Here is a 14,741-nt window from a genome sequence, read left to right as displayed (position 1 = left end):
TTATTTTTTATTTTCTTACACTAAATTCAAGTCAACAGGTTTTAAAATTCAAAATTCAAAAGTTATGATTATATATAGTTCACAACCTAACCGAATAAGGTGGTCGTTTCAACATTTTCTTAAACATTCCTAAACATTCTAACGTGATATAAATAAGAACATACTTAAATTTGGCACTTAAGTATGTTTTATTTACCAAAAGTATATTTATTAACCAAAATCATTGTTTTTTCATAATTATATTAGTATTTACGCAATATCTCAAAATTTAATTATCTCAAAATTTACGCAAGTAGACATCATTATATCATTGGTTACCGTAAAGTCTTTATATGAGTTTAATATAGTTATTTAAATGAGTTATATATATATATATATATATATATATATATATATATATATATATATATATATATATATATATATATATATATATATAAATGACGTAAACTCGTCGCTCTCACGCTAACGCCATGAAAAGGAGGTAAACTTTTTAGGGGTTTATTGTTAATAGATCCGGTTACCCGGAAGTTTCAGACCTCTAGCTTGTCTGGAAGGTAGTGAAAAATCAATCACAAAATTCCGGGACAACTGATAGCCCACAAACAACTTGTGAAGTCAAACTAATCCTTGAAAAAAATTTACAAGTTTATTCTAAAGCACTATTTTAATTAACTAAGATTTTATTTTTCTAATCATCTTGGTGCGGGTTGGACTCCAACCCAACAAAGAAGGTTATTGGAATCCCCATAACCTAAAGTAGAAGATTGAACAGCTTTCCTTACCATCTTTTTTAAGTAGATTATATATGATAAAACGCAATATAAGATTATATATGATAAACACTCCTTTAATCATATGTATTATATCAGATAGTTTTAATGACTTATCATTTTTTGAAAATTGTTTTAACAGTCAATGTCCTTGCGGATACCAAAAATGTTATATTGCGTCATTTTACCATAACAAAATACTTGATTGAAAAGGCAAATACAAAGAAAAAAACTGTAGAAAAAATGCGCTCTAACGAACAGTGACTTAGTCAAGAGTTACATACATGTATTATCCATAGCATAGAAACTATGCCCCCTTATGCCTCCTAAAGCAAATAAAAACTCAATGATTATTTAGCAGCCCCTATTAGCACTAATGCGGCAGGGAGCCCATCTCTACACAACTGGTATAGCCGCAAGTTGACTATATTTTTTCCCACTAATTATAATAGAACTACTCTTTATGATATACGTGAAAAAATACTTTTCCGATGCCCCACCACAAACACTGCCCTCATACATCAGAGTACTACCTGAAGTATTACCCAGAAGTGCCTTCAAACAGGCAATGGTTTGAATACGCTCCTTATCTCAAAATTTATGTTAAAGCAATATGAAATGACTGTTCTTTGAGAAAGTAAATAATTTAATTTACATTTTACTTACTTACAAAGCAAAGTATAAAATTTCGAAGAAATAATTTACTTTTATTTGTAATTGTAAATAAGAATTTTTTTCAAATTACTTTTATATAAGCTGTTTTTGCTAATTAGTTACTTTTACACGGAAAAGTGATGTGTTGTTATGATGCAGTTTTATTTTACTAAGTAAGTGTTATGTTTTTTAAATATTATATTTACGAAGTTTACTTCATAAACAACTTTTTTTACATATAAAAGTAAAATAAATTTCCATGTAAATTTTAACATTGTTATAACCAAAATTACTTTTCTAAGTAAATTACTTTACACAACTTACCATTAAAAGTAAGTTACATTTACAAATAAAAATAAAAATGTAAATAACTTTTACTTGTAAAAGTAAATTACTTTTTCAAGTAACAGTTAGTCATTTAAAAAACTTGACTCAAGTAATTAAGTTTTACATGTTTTATAGTTTATGTAAAAAAACGAATTACTTTTAAATGTAAGTAAATTATATATTTTTATATTAGTTATGTAAAGTAATTTACGCTTAAAAATAATTCGCATTTTTACTTCAAAATAAGTATAAGTGCCATCACTAATTACGATAGTTGGATGTTCCCAATTCGCAAGATGTAGGAACCTCCACAACCAATCCAATTGTCTTCTTCAATATCCTTTATATTGAGTTTATTTCTTCTCCCCTTACATGCCAATTTTTCAAAACCTGTTCTGCATGAGATGTGGAAAAGATAGTCAATACATCTGATCCATCCATTAAAAGTAAATATTCCATAAGAAAAGCTAGATTCACTAACTTCGTTGCTTTTCTCATAAGTAGCATATAGCACATACATTTCTCTTAGAATTACTCTAAAAATAGAACTACACAGATTTTAATTAGTTACATTACTGAAGGTTGTTGCTACTTTGCTACCACCATGGTTATTTCAAGTTGATGTTTTATTAAAATTCCTGAATAGAGTAGGCTGAAGTTCCTGCTCTTTGATATGATTCAGCTTTTGAACAACAGCTTCTTTATTCTCTTTAAAACATCTAAATAGTATAGGCCTGCAGTACAATGTTGATTATGGGTTTTCATTATTTTTATAATGTCAGCTGTAGCAACTACAGGAAGTTAAAGTGGTACCACGCAGTTAAGGAATTGAATTTACTTAATAGATACATCTTCACGAGTGCAATCTTCAGATTTCTGTTTATAAACACATTTGGAACTGGAAGGACATGCATTAGTAACTCCATTATCCTCTTTGTTAAATAGTTTAATATACTATAATGTCTTACCTCGGCTGATTAATCCTCTTCTTGTATTCCAGACGCAGAGATGCAGTCTTCTTTTGTCTCTTGTACTGATTTATATGAGATACATCTTTCTGAATCCTCTTTCCTTAATTCCATCCCGCAATGTTTGTTAATCATTCATGGAAAATTTGCAAATACCGAGTTTGCAAAAAAAAATCATGAATGATTTTTTTTGTAAACTCGGTATTTGTAGTCGACCTTTGGCAACACACGGCAGCCAAGAGGAGGAGAAGGGAGGATAAGTGAGAACAGACCACTTTTATTTGGTGTTAGTTAAACTATTCATATATGCTTTTAAATTAAACTCATTCCAACGTAATATTACAATCTAAGAAAACCAGTACAGAAAGTTTTTTTACATGAAAAATTGTAAAAAATGTCTCAAAAAAGTAAAAAAATCAATTCAGAAATGAAAAATTAGTATAAATACAAAAATATCATTTCTGTATGTATGTTGCTTGCAATATATGTATGTTGCTTGCAATATATGTATGTTGCTTGCAATATATGTATGTTGCTTGCAATATATGTATGTTGCTTGCAATATATGTATGTTGGTTGCAATATATGTATGTTGCTTGCAATATATGTACGACTTAAAAAGTTAATACGCAATATTTCATTTTGATCTTTTTGCCAAATTATAGCTCACTGTACAGAGGTTAAAAGAAGATAGGGAAGGCATAACACCGTCCAAATGTTTTTATAAAGCCCCTCAAGGTCATAATAAACTTCGAATATACTTGATAATAAACCGTTTAGCAGAGATCATAAATTTTAGATCAAATACAAATAGTCAAAAATAAGCACATAAGCTATAATGTTAATTTAAATTTAAAAATATGTTGATAAATCATCAACATACAAATAAAGAAGAAAATTTAATTGCAAATAAATAAATTGGATATAAAATTCATTTCAATTAAAAAACATTGGGATCGTCCATAAATTACGCAACGCGTAATTTATGGACGATCAAAACAAAACAGCCCATTAAGTTTAATGAAAATCACTGCGTAAAAGAACTTAAGATCTTATTCTTTTTTTGAAATAAATTTCGCCTTGCGTAATTTATGGACGATCCCATTCTCAAAATTTAAAATTGATTCTTTTGCTCAAAACTAAAATAACGTTATAGGTTTTGCCATAAATTTTTCTAAATTTTTTTTCTAAAACAAGGTTCATAGATTAGAACCACTTTTTAGAAAATAAAAAAGACGAAATAACATTTCTAGCTTGAGAAAATTTCAGAGATACGCCAAAATGGTTTGATGAAATGTTGTGCGGACTTGAATATTCTTGAATAATGCTCACAGATACATCTGATTCAAATATTGATCTAAAAGATTTATGCAATAAATTGTATATATTTTTCGTTATTGTTGTTGATGCTTTACGTTTTATTTGCTTATGGTTTGAATACTGCTAAATGTCGCTATAGATTGTTCAGCTTCGTACAGCTTAGATGATTCCAATCACTGTAGCATTAGGAGAAAGAAGTTTTCCCAGTAAAATTAATTAAATTCTATTTGCAAATTGCTATAATGCGAGGACAAATAGACTATCTGACAAAGATATGTGCTTTTCCAAAAGATAACTTCGAGTCACAATTATTCTTAATATTCGAGTCACTATTATTCACATTATTTACAACTAACTTAAGACTTTGTTGCCATCAAAGCACGAGAAGTTAATTTTTGCAGAACTTTTTTAAAATAAACATGAATGATTATACAGATTTCCTCAAAGTATTGAACACGCAATTGATATAAAATATATGGAGAAGCACAATAAATTCATAATTATATGGTACAATTTTAAAAGTTTTTTGCTCCCGGCGATGCGGAGGATGAGCCGCCGTCAAGCAAACCCTCTTTGGTCTTTACCTTTAGATTTTTGAACGCGGATAGCAGCTTATTCTTCTTTTTTTTCAATTTGGATCATCAAATTCACTTTGCCTTAGGGCAAGCCTGCTTTAAGAAAAAATTCTCACGCAAAATACTATATTGTGATATGTGTAGTGTATCAAGAGCTACTGCATGGTAGAGTTATTTTTATAAAAAATAAAAAATGTTGAAAATAAATTATCCTGAGACACAAATTGGGTTGTGTTAGTTATAACAGAAAAGTAAAAAAATATTTTTGGATTTATATGAGTTTGTAAGGTTTCTCTAGAAGCGTACAAACAGAGAATCTTCTCTACAACCTTTTGACAGTTTTGACAGGTCCTAATAATTAGAAAAGTTTATCAGAACTATGTCAACCTAGGACTCAAAAGAATTAGATCTATGCGCTGATTTTAAATGTAATAATGATTTTTATTTAAAGTTATAGTTAATACTTTAAAGCGTAGCATTTTATTTAGTTGTAAATTAGAAAAAAATTTCATTTGTATTAGGATTTGGCAAAAATGTTGGGTTCTAAAAAAAATCAAGATCTCATCAAGAAAACAAAAAAGTAAAAGTTATTTTACTACTAAAAGACAATAATTTGCAACACAGGCAAAAACTAGTTTCAAAAATGTTTTGAGTTGTTCCACCCTATCTCCAAGGCCTCTGTCAACTCTTTTCACTCAGAAACACGAGCTTTAAGAAAAAAGGTTGCTGCGCAGAGAAATAAGTTGAGCGTGATACAACTAGAGACCAGATAGGAGTCAAATTCGGAACTTCTTATTTACAAAAGAAGTCTTCTAATAATACCGCATTTAACGTTATTATGGAATACTGTTTTATTTAGAAAAATTGGGTATCGTGGAAAAAAAATATGACAAAATAATTAGCCATGAAAAGAAATTATAAATCATTCTGTTATTTACATAAATTCTATTAGAATACTTCATTTGTGTCACAAAAAATGCTACAAAACAAGTTTTTATTTTTTATATAATTTTTACAAACTTTACTTAAAGTATGTTTTGATTTATAAATTACTAGATGTTAAACTCTATGGCTATTTGTTATAACACCCTTAAACACCCTCAAATATTAAAAGTTATCAAAAAATATTTTCGTATTTCATAGCATATGATTTTAATTTTTTTATCAACATAAACATCCCATACAACTACTAATTAATTTTTCTATTACTCTGTTGGCATATTGCTTGGCTTTTATCTTTTCAACAGGTTCTGTGGCATCTTTATTGTACTGTATCTCCTTAGCAAGACCTTTTTTATTTAATTTATCAATAAGCATTATATTCGTTCTTCCATTACCAAGAGATAACTCTCTACCAAAAATAGATAAAGACTTGAACTGAAGTGTAACATGTGTCATTAAAAAATGTATAAGGTTCTTATTACAAAAAAAGAAAAAAGTTACCTGCATCATTAGACATTACACAATATAATGGTTTTCCTTGCTAATTAAAAAAGCTTTCTCTGTATAAGTTTTAGCAACTATTTTTTTTTTTTAATAACGATAATTGCTAAAAACTCTAGAAATTTTTCTAATAGTTTTATAAGTGATAAGTTTTTAAACTTTTGGCCTCATCAATTTTTATACTACCTTTAGAATCAAGAAGATTTTGCAATTGGTCAGTAATATTCATATACGATTTTGTATATAAATTGTCTCGTTGTTTATAGTATATCCGCAATATATTCTGAAACTCAAATTTTATTTTCAAAGTAAAATTTGGGTTTCAGAATGCAAAAATTAGAAAACACATGATTTAATGCAGTATACTCATCCATTAGTATAAAAGAATGTTTTCCAAACAGCAAACATTCATCTCAAATAATAGACAAATTAACGTAAATAATTGTTTATATACTTCATTGAAAGATTAATTTGGGTGTTTTGCTGTTGGAGGAAAGAAGAAGATTGTTTTAAGTAAAATATCCTACTTTAAAAATTTGCTTATAAGCAAATTTTTCGGAATTAAATTTCAACAAAGAGCTATTTCAGCATTGAAGTACACACGCAGAGACATAATATTATAATTACCAATGATATGAACCAAAGTAAGTTATTATCCCAGTAAACAATTAACGTTAAGAAACGTCTCCATAACGTTCATTTGCGTTTGCGTAAAGTCCAGCGAACGTTACGCTAACCTAAATGAACATTATAGCAACGTTTCTTGAACCTTAATTATTAATTGTGTATACACAGCCACACTTTAAAAATAACCTATAAAAACTTACCTATAACAGATTTAAAGTAAAAGATTAAAGCCCAAAAAATTTTCAGAAAATAAAACAAAAAAAAAAATTTTTTTCTCTTTTCATTTAAAATCTTTTCTCTTACTTTTACTTACTCTCTTTTTTTTGTTTTCACTTTATCTTTAGTTATTCAAATTTTTGCTTCCATCCGTTAAAAAAAAACCCTTTCGTGAATTCATTGCAAAAAAAAACCAGTAAGTTTTATCTACAAAAACAGTGCTTTTGACTAAAAATACTTACTGAAAAATACTTAATAATATTTTTTAAGAAAAAGATATGTTTTTATCGCTGAAGAAGTCTATTTCTCTCATTAAAACAATTAGCGGAAAAGTTTAGGAAACTTTTATTATCAAAGGTTTTTTGGGCCTAGGAAGTTCATATAAATATTTTCTTGAAACACTGATAAAGTTTGTAAAGATAAGCGACATTTCTTGTTAAAAATTTTATCAACAAAGTTAAGTGTCCGCTCATTACGTCTGACCCCTAAATAAGAGATTAAAACAATTCTTGACTAACTTATCAACATGTGGTTGTATGACAACAGATGTGAGTTTTACTGTATTTTCAGGTTTGATTTGCTCCCATAAAGCAGCTCAGTATTATCTGGCAGTTTGGTTCAAGATAGTTATACCATGCTTATAATTAAAGACTTTTGTCTTACGACAAACATTAATAAGCTTTCAGACATTGTTTTAAATGTTTTGGTTACAACAGAGATTTATATGGTCACTAAATTAAACACAGATTTTAAACAAAAAGACAACAGAGATTTATTCATCATTAAATTAAAAAAATTTGCAATCGATATAATTTGGTAATCTCTTATCAAAGACGGTGAATAGTTGTGGACTGAGGTCACTATTATGTGGGAAACCACAAGTAATGTATTTCCAAAGGGTATCACAAAGATTATCAACAACTTTTTGCTCTCTTTCAAATTAAAAATTTGAAACCACTGGAGAGTGTACATATTGCACCCTATGGCTTACAGTTTCTTTATAAGAATGCTGTGTGTAACTAAATCAATGGCCTTTGAAATATTTTGGCCTTTGATATTTTTATTACCCAGTGATATTTTCCATAACTCCGTTCCAGCATTCAGTGCTGTATCACAATTAGAATGTTTTTAAAAACCATATTTTTGATTGGGAACATTTTTTAAAAGTATTAGAATAGTTGGTTAGTTGAAATTGCCTTTTAAAAGATTCGAGCTAGAATTGGAACGGTCGATATATGAAGATAATTTAAAACATCCTCGTGTGAATCTATATTTTTCCTTATAGGGATAATGGTATATTTTTTTCTCATCTTTAGGAAAAAGTTACTTTTTAAACCGGAGTTGTATACTTTTTTGATGTTTAAAGCTAATGCCTGGGAGTTGGTTTTTTTAAAAAAAAAAGCTGAGCAGTTTGTTGAACCCTGTGGAAGTATTTATTTAAATTTTAATAAATTTGTTTTGAAGTTATTTGTGAAAATTTGAATTTGTAATAATTCGAACAGCAATGGTAAATAAAATTCTTTAGATTTAACTCATCAATCGTTTGAACTGTGTCTGCAAAAAGATATTAGTTTTTTCAATAATTTCATGGTTTTCTTTGTTGTTTTTTGTAAAAAAAATGTAGCGTTTCTAATTAAGCTCTAGTTCTTATTTTTGTTCGAGCTTAGGGCAGTTCCATACTTTTTTTCTCCTCTTCGGAGTCTTCTTTTGACTTTTGCTTCCTTTAGCTTTAATCCTAATTTATATTTTATCTCTGAATAATGATTTTTCAGAAATCGACTTGTTATAAATTCCCTTTTGTTAACAGCAGTTTTGATGTTGCTATTAGACCACTTAAATATATTTACGCTGTTCATTTAAAAGGTCATCAGAGTTGAGATTATCTTTATTTAAGACAATTGAAGAGCTCTGTCTCAAAGAGCAGTTATATCAGTATTTATGAAGAATCTCTTATTTACTTATCCAAGAATAAAAGGAATGCTCCTGGGTAAATAAATCGTTAAACTAATTTGGAAAATGATTTCTAGTTGCATTTATTATTATAGAATAAATACCAGCTTTAAAACTTTATCAATAGCAGTAATATAAAGACAGGTGGAAGAGTAAGGCGAGATTCTATTTGGTAAAATATCAGTTACTCCAGAAAAGCCTTTAAAATTTACCAGGGATTTACTTGGGTAATAACTAGATTTAATTAGGTTAGAACTCATATCACCCATATTTTTTTGTTGATTTATTTTGGGGTATTAGAAATAATATATTTAAACTCGTCAAATCAATCAAGCATTTGGAAGACAATTAGAGGTCATCCATAAAGAACGCCACACTAAGTTTAACTTATCGCAAGAAATCGGCGAATGTTGGCTCTCGTGTGCAGAAATTTTCGAGTATTATAGCGCCTTATGTTCAATAAAAATCTCCGCAGAAGAGAGCCAATAAACTTCTACTTCTGGTTAATATTTAAATTCTAAATTACGTCCTTTTTTTAAATTTTAAATGGACGACCCCTTAGCACCAAGGATAAATACTTGAGCCTTTATAATTTTGAAATCAAGTTTAGAAATAGTTATTTCTAGTCCTCTTTTGTTCGTTTTCTATAGCCATTTTTATTGGATTTGGGATTTAGGGATTTTTTTTATGTAGACTTCGCCTCTTCAGTGAAATTTTTTGCGAGAGTAGATGTGTCTTCCTCCCACTCTCCCAAGCCTTACTCCTCACTTTTTAAAGATGTTTTTACCAAAAGTCAGACAAATGAAATATTTAGGCAAATTACTTAATTTATGTAAATATATTTATAAATTTTAAATTCTTAAAATATAAAAGCTTAACTAAAAATTATATATTTTAGCTTTTTTTATTCTACTTGTATGATTTCATTTACAAATAAATAACTAACAAATAACAGATTATTAAAGATTATAAAACAAATTTTTATTACATCAAAGTTCATAATCACACGGTTGGTATAACAAGTATCATGTATAGCTTATCCCAGAGAGGCTATCCAGTAGCTTTATTTATTTCTAATTATGCTGATTAACAAATCATGACACCATATTTAAAAGAAACAAGAAAAAAAATTTAATAATTTAGTTAAATTAATGTTGTTATGACAGATGATGGTTTGACAAGTGGAAATATCTTTTTCTTTTGATGCTTTTGGAAATGAGCTTTATGGTTGTTTTTTTTTAATTAGCTTTTTGGAGTGGTCAAACTTAAGCAGTACAAAGGCAAAGAAGTAATGTTTTTCACAGACTTTTAAACACATCTAGAAGAATAACTTTATAAGCAATCTTAGTATTATTGATTGTATTACAGCCAATTATTCTCAGTCCAGAAAAACAATTTACTAAAAACATCAGGAATTGGTTGTATAATGTAAATGTGTGCAAGATATACTTTGCCCAAAACCTAAATGTGAACGAATAATCTTTGTTCTAGCCAAGCTGCAAAAGAAAAGCAACCTACTGATGAAAATAGTTGGTTTCCTTGAACCAATTTGGAAAAGTGACAGCTGATTACTTTTAGGGATTGTCTACTCCAAAAAAAGGGAAAAAAATAATCTTGCAATAAAAATGGCCGTATAAATAAAATTGTTAATTTCTTTTCTGTGTGCTCCTTTCCGATTGGTTAAATAAAATACGCAAGTTGTTAACTTGCTAGTTAATTATGTCTAAACTGACCAGTAAATCTTTATAAATTCATTTTGTAAATTTAAAAATTCATTCTATAAATTTTAAAATAAGTTTATTGTATAAATTTTTAATCAACTATTATTAAATCTATTCTAGTATAATAAGACCTCAAAAAAACTTGCATGAAATTCAAAAGAAATCAAAAAAAGTTATCGGTATCAGTTTTCAGAATCTAAGGTTTTGTTTTCTCAAACATACGCACCAAACCAAAGATAATTTAGTTTAACCATGGAAGTATAATCAGATGGAAATTCATCAAGCCGCAAACATCATAGCAGTTTCAAGTCGTCTTAGGAGTATGCTTGTAACCAGCAATAAGAAATTAGGTTTTACTGGACAAAATAAAACAAAATTCACTGAAATGATTTTTATTAAAACAATAAAAAAAGAATTTATCTAGAGTATGCTACATAGTTTTAACCATTAGTAAATGTAATTATTCATCAAAAAGTTTATTAAAACTCGGTAATTAAAACCTTTTTATTTTAAAAGTTAATTTAAGCTTCTTTTTTTGCTAACACAACATTTGATTAAAAAGTCAACTAAAACAATTTTTGGTTAAATCGTATTTTATGTACGTAAACCAAAACAGTAAAAAGCGCAACTCTGCGTATTCCAAAGAAAAGCGCAGAATTATTGCATAATTATGCAACCCTTGTTAAGATCTAAAATATGTTTTAAATCAATTTCTTAGAATACTTGTAAGTTAAAAGTTTGTTATTATCATTTTTCTAATTTAATCTTTTTTTTTACAGAAAATTGTTTTAAAAATTGTTTTAAAAAAACAATTTCTTTCACTTTACAAATATTTTCAGTATATAACTTTTTAAGAAAATTTAAAATTTAGTGAAATTCTTAATTATGCAAACTCTTTCGTTTAAAAATATTCCAAAAACAAAAGAACTTTTTAATTACTTTTTATTACGGAACGAAAAAGTTGCGCATTTTACTGTTTTAGTTTACGTACATAAAATACGATTCAACCCAAATTTTGAAAAAAAATGTTATCTAAATTACTAATGCCTAAAGTTTCATCAGCTATATATGATAATTCCATTCATTCTTGTAATACTGCATTCATTTAATAAGAAGTTTATAAAAAAGTTGTTGTTTGCCGTTTTGTTGCCGCCATTTTTAATGTTTCTACTTGAATATTATTGGCGAACCGTCAAAATACTATATTTTTAAATTATTATAAGCGTACCTATTTGCGTCAACGTATAAATAAAGATTAGGTGTTTAAGTACAGTCTTGATGTCGTTTTCTTTTTGTTTCCAAATCAAAAGGTTACAGTCTCGAAGCTTTTTAATGCGGTTGAACTTCTATCTGTTTTATAGTTCCATGGTTTAACGGATTTGTTAACTTCTGGCTTACATGCAGTAGTGGTTTAGTTTTATCAAACTGTGCTTAAAAACTTCCAAACTGTGCTTAAAAACTCCAAACTGTGCTTAAAAACTTCCAAACTGTGCTTAAAAACTTCCAAACTGTGCTTAAAAAAACTAAATAACTAAGAAAATGATGACGACATAACGACATTATGACTTAAAAATATAGTCTGCGTCATAGTCATTGTATTTAACTGGAACTTGTATATACAAAGTTAGACCTTGCCGTAGAAGCTAGAGATCAGTGGTTTAACGCCACCTCTGGGAAAGTTTTAAAACATCGGTAAGTAAGGAGGCGAGAACTTCCTTTCAAATGCTATTCGACAGTGCTTTGGGGTACCTGAAATAAAAACAATACAAAAATAATAAAAACTCGATCATGTACATTTGGCACCAAGAAAAAATGGTGAACACTGTGTATTATACAGAGGTACTAAGACATTCCCTCTAAGTCATGGTAGAACACTTTTTTAAGTAATGTAGTGGGATACATAATTAAATGTTATAGTATCATTTATAAAGGAGGCACCAATCCGATTAACCATAGTTACAAGAAAAAAATATTGATTCTTATGACTATGGATAAAAAAAATGACAAGGCTTGTTACTTCAAAAAAGAAAAGTACAACTTTGAAAAAGGTTTAAAAAAAACCTGAAGTTTCAGAAAATATTATGTAGAATCCACAGTAAAAATTTTCAGCATATCAAATTCATTATCATATGAATTAGTTATATTTTTTACTAAAGACTAATCTGTAATGACTTCCTTGATACTTAAAATTTTTATATTTGATTTTAAATTTATAAATTCAGCTTATCGCAAGGTTACATTCATCTTCGGCAAGCATTTTTGCAATCTAAACTAACTAGGCCGGGTGAATAAAAAAAATAACTGCTTTTACTTAGCGTTTTTAGAGTAATTGCTCAACTTTACGTAAATAGATATTTGAGCAGTTTTAATCAAATTTTTATTCATTTAAGGCTAAGCAATTACTCCAACAATGCTGTAAAACAATTGCATTTTTTTATTCACCCGGCCTACTGTTTGTTGCAAAACAAATACTTAAATATATAGTTTCATCACTTTAGATAAATTAAATTAGGAACCTAATATTTGAACTAAAATTGAGGTTTGTTTCCAATAAATAGAGGCTCAATAGCATTTATTATAGTATCAAATTCATCCAAATTATCTAAAATCTGCGCTAAAAAAAGTCATTAAAAAATTATTTGTTATACACTGATTCCGCTTACCCAATAAAGTTCTGGTTGTTTTACGAAATATATGACTAAGTTTTCATAATTTTTTTTTATCAGTAAAACAATCGTTTAGTTTACAAAAAATCATTATAAAAGCGCGTTAAAAAAAATACTTCCTTTTTTATTGGCATCAACACAGGTTTGAGTGTCTAACTATTTGTGCCTCAGCATAGTTCGGCATCTTGCTATCAGTGTACACCAAACCTTTTGTACATTGTATATGCTGTGATATGCCATAAACAAGATGCACATTTTTGAATAACTTGTATGTCGGGGGGCTTGTGACTGTTGGCTAAACAGTTTAAATAAATTAATTAACTTTTAATAATTAACTAGCTAAATTAATATACTTATAGAAGTTATTAAAATTTCTTTAGGAAATGTTTTTATGCTGATTTAAAATTTTAAAAAATCCCGGCATGCCGGAGTACCACCAATTTTTACGACGGGTGGGACACAAGACTCTGGGTAAAAAAAGGGACACCTGGACTCTGGACCTCGTATCCCTGTTTAAAAGTATATAGTTAAAAGAAAAAAATTTAAAACGTTTAAACTTGTTCGTCAATCTCTGTTTCACTAAATACGTTTCTTTTGATAGGTGGTATACCAATTTTCATGTTCATAAGTTTATTATCTTCGACACGATTTACTCTTTTTTCCGAAATTTTCTTCCATCGCTTTTTTGACAACTTGTTTAAAAATGGCGTCATTATCTTAAACTTTAAAACTAACAAAGTTGAGTCGAAAATGATGCCCATTGCAGATAAAATATCCATGTTTTTAGTACTTTCATTATTTATTTGAATAACTTCATCACCAACATATATTAATTGACAAACGTCATAAACACTACCAAAAGCAACCCTTGAAACAAAAATACCTTCGTTGTTACCCCAGCCATCTCCCTGACAAAGGTTAAACTCTAGATCTGATTTTAGTTTTCTTTGTATTGTAAGAATACGGTGTTTATAGATTCCTGATGTTGCATACAACTCTTTAATTCCGATTAAATGAACAAAAGAGCCTGGCACTAATGTTGGTGTTGAAGACTGTTCTGTTTCTTCTATTTGTTGGTCACCTTTTTTTTGCATTTTCTTGTTTTAACTTATTCATCAACTTATTAAATATTCATCGTCAAGTATATTTATATGAATATGTTTCAATTATGTTAAAATATACATTTTTAAATATAACAAAAAGTCTTTAAATGTTTTTAAAAAATTTTTTCAAATGCTATCATAAAAACTTGACTTTTTTTTTTAATCAATTTTCAAAGTACATAATTTATTTAATAATACCATATTCATTTATATAAAATTAAGATATTACTTCTATTTAAATGGCATTGAATGTGCAAAATTCATAACAAAACTTTCTTTTTTAATTGGTATTTTTGAAATTTTAATGTAATCACAAATAATATTGTTTCATCAGTATATATATATATATATATATATATATATATATATATATATATATATATATATATATATATATA

This window comes from Hydra vulgaris, chromosome 02 (genome assembly GCF_038396675.1).
Source record: "Hydra vulgaris chromosome 02, alternate assembly HydraT2T_AEP".
Lineage (NCBI taxonomy): Eukaryota > Metazoa > Cnidaria > Hydrozoa > Anthoathecata > Hydridae > Hydra > Hydra vulgaris.
This window is presented reverse-complemented; position numbering follows the sequence as displayed.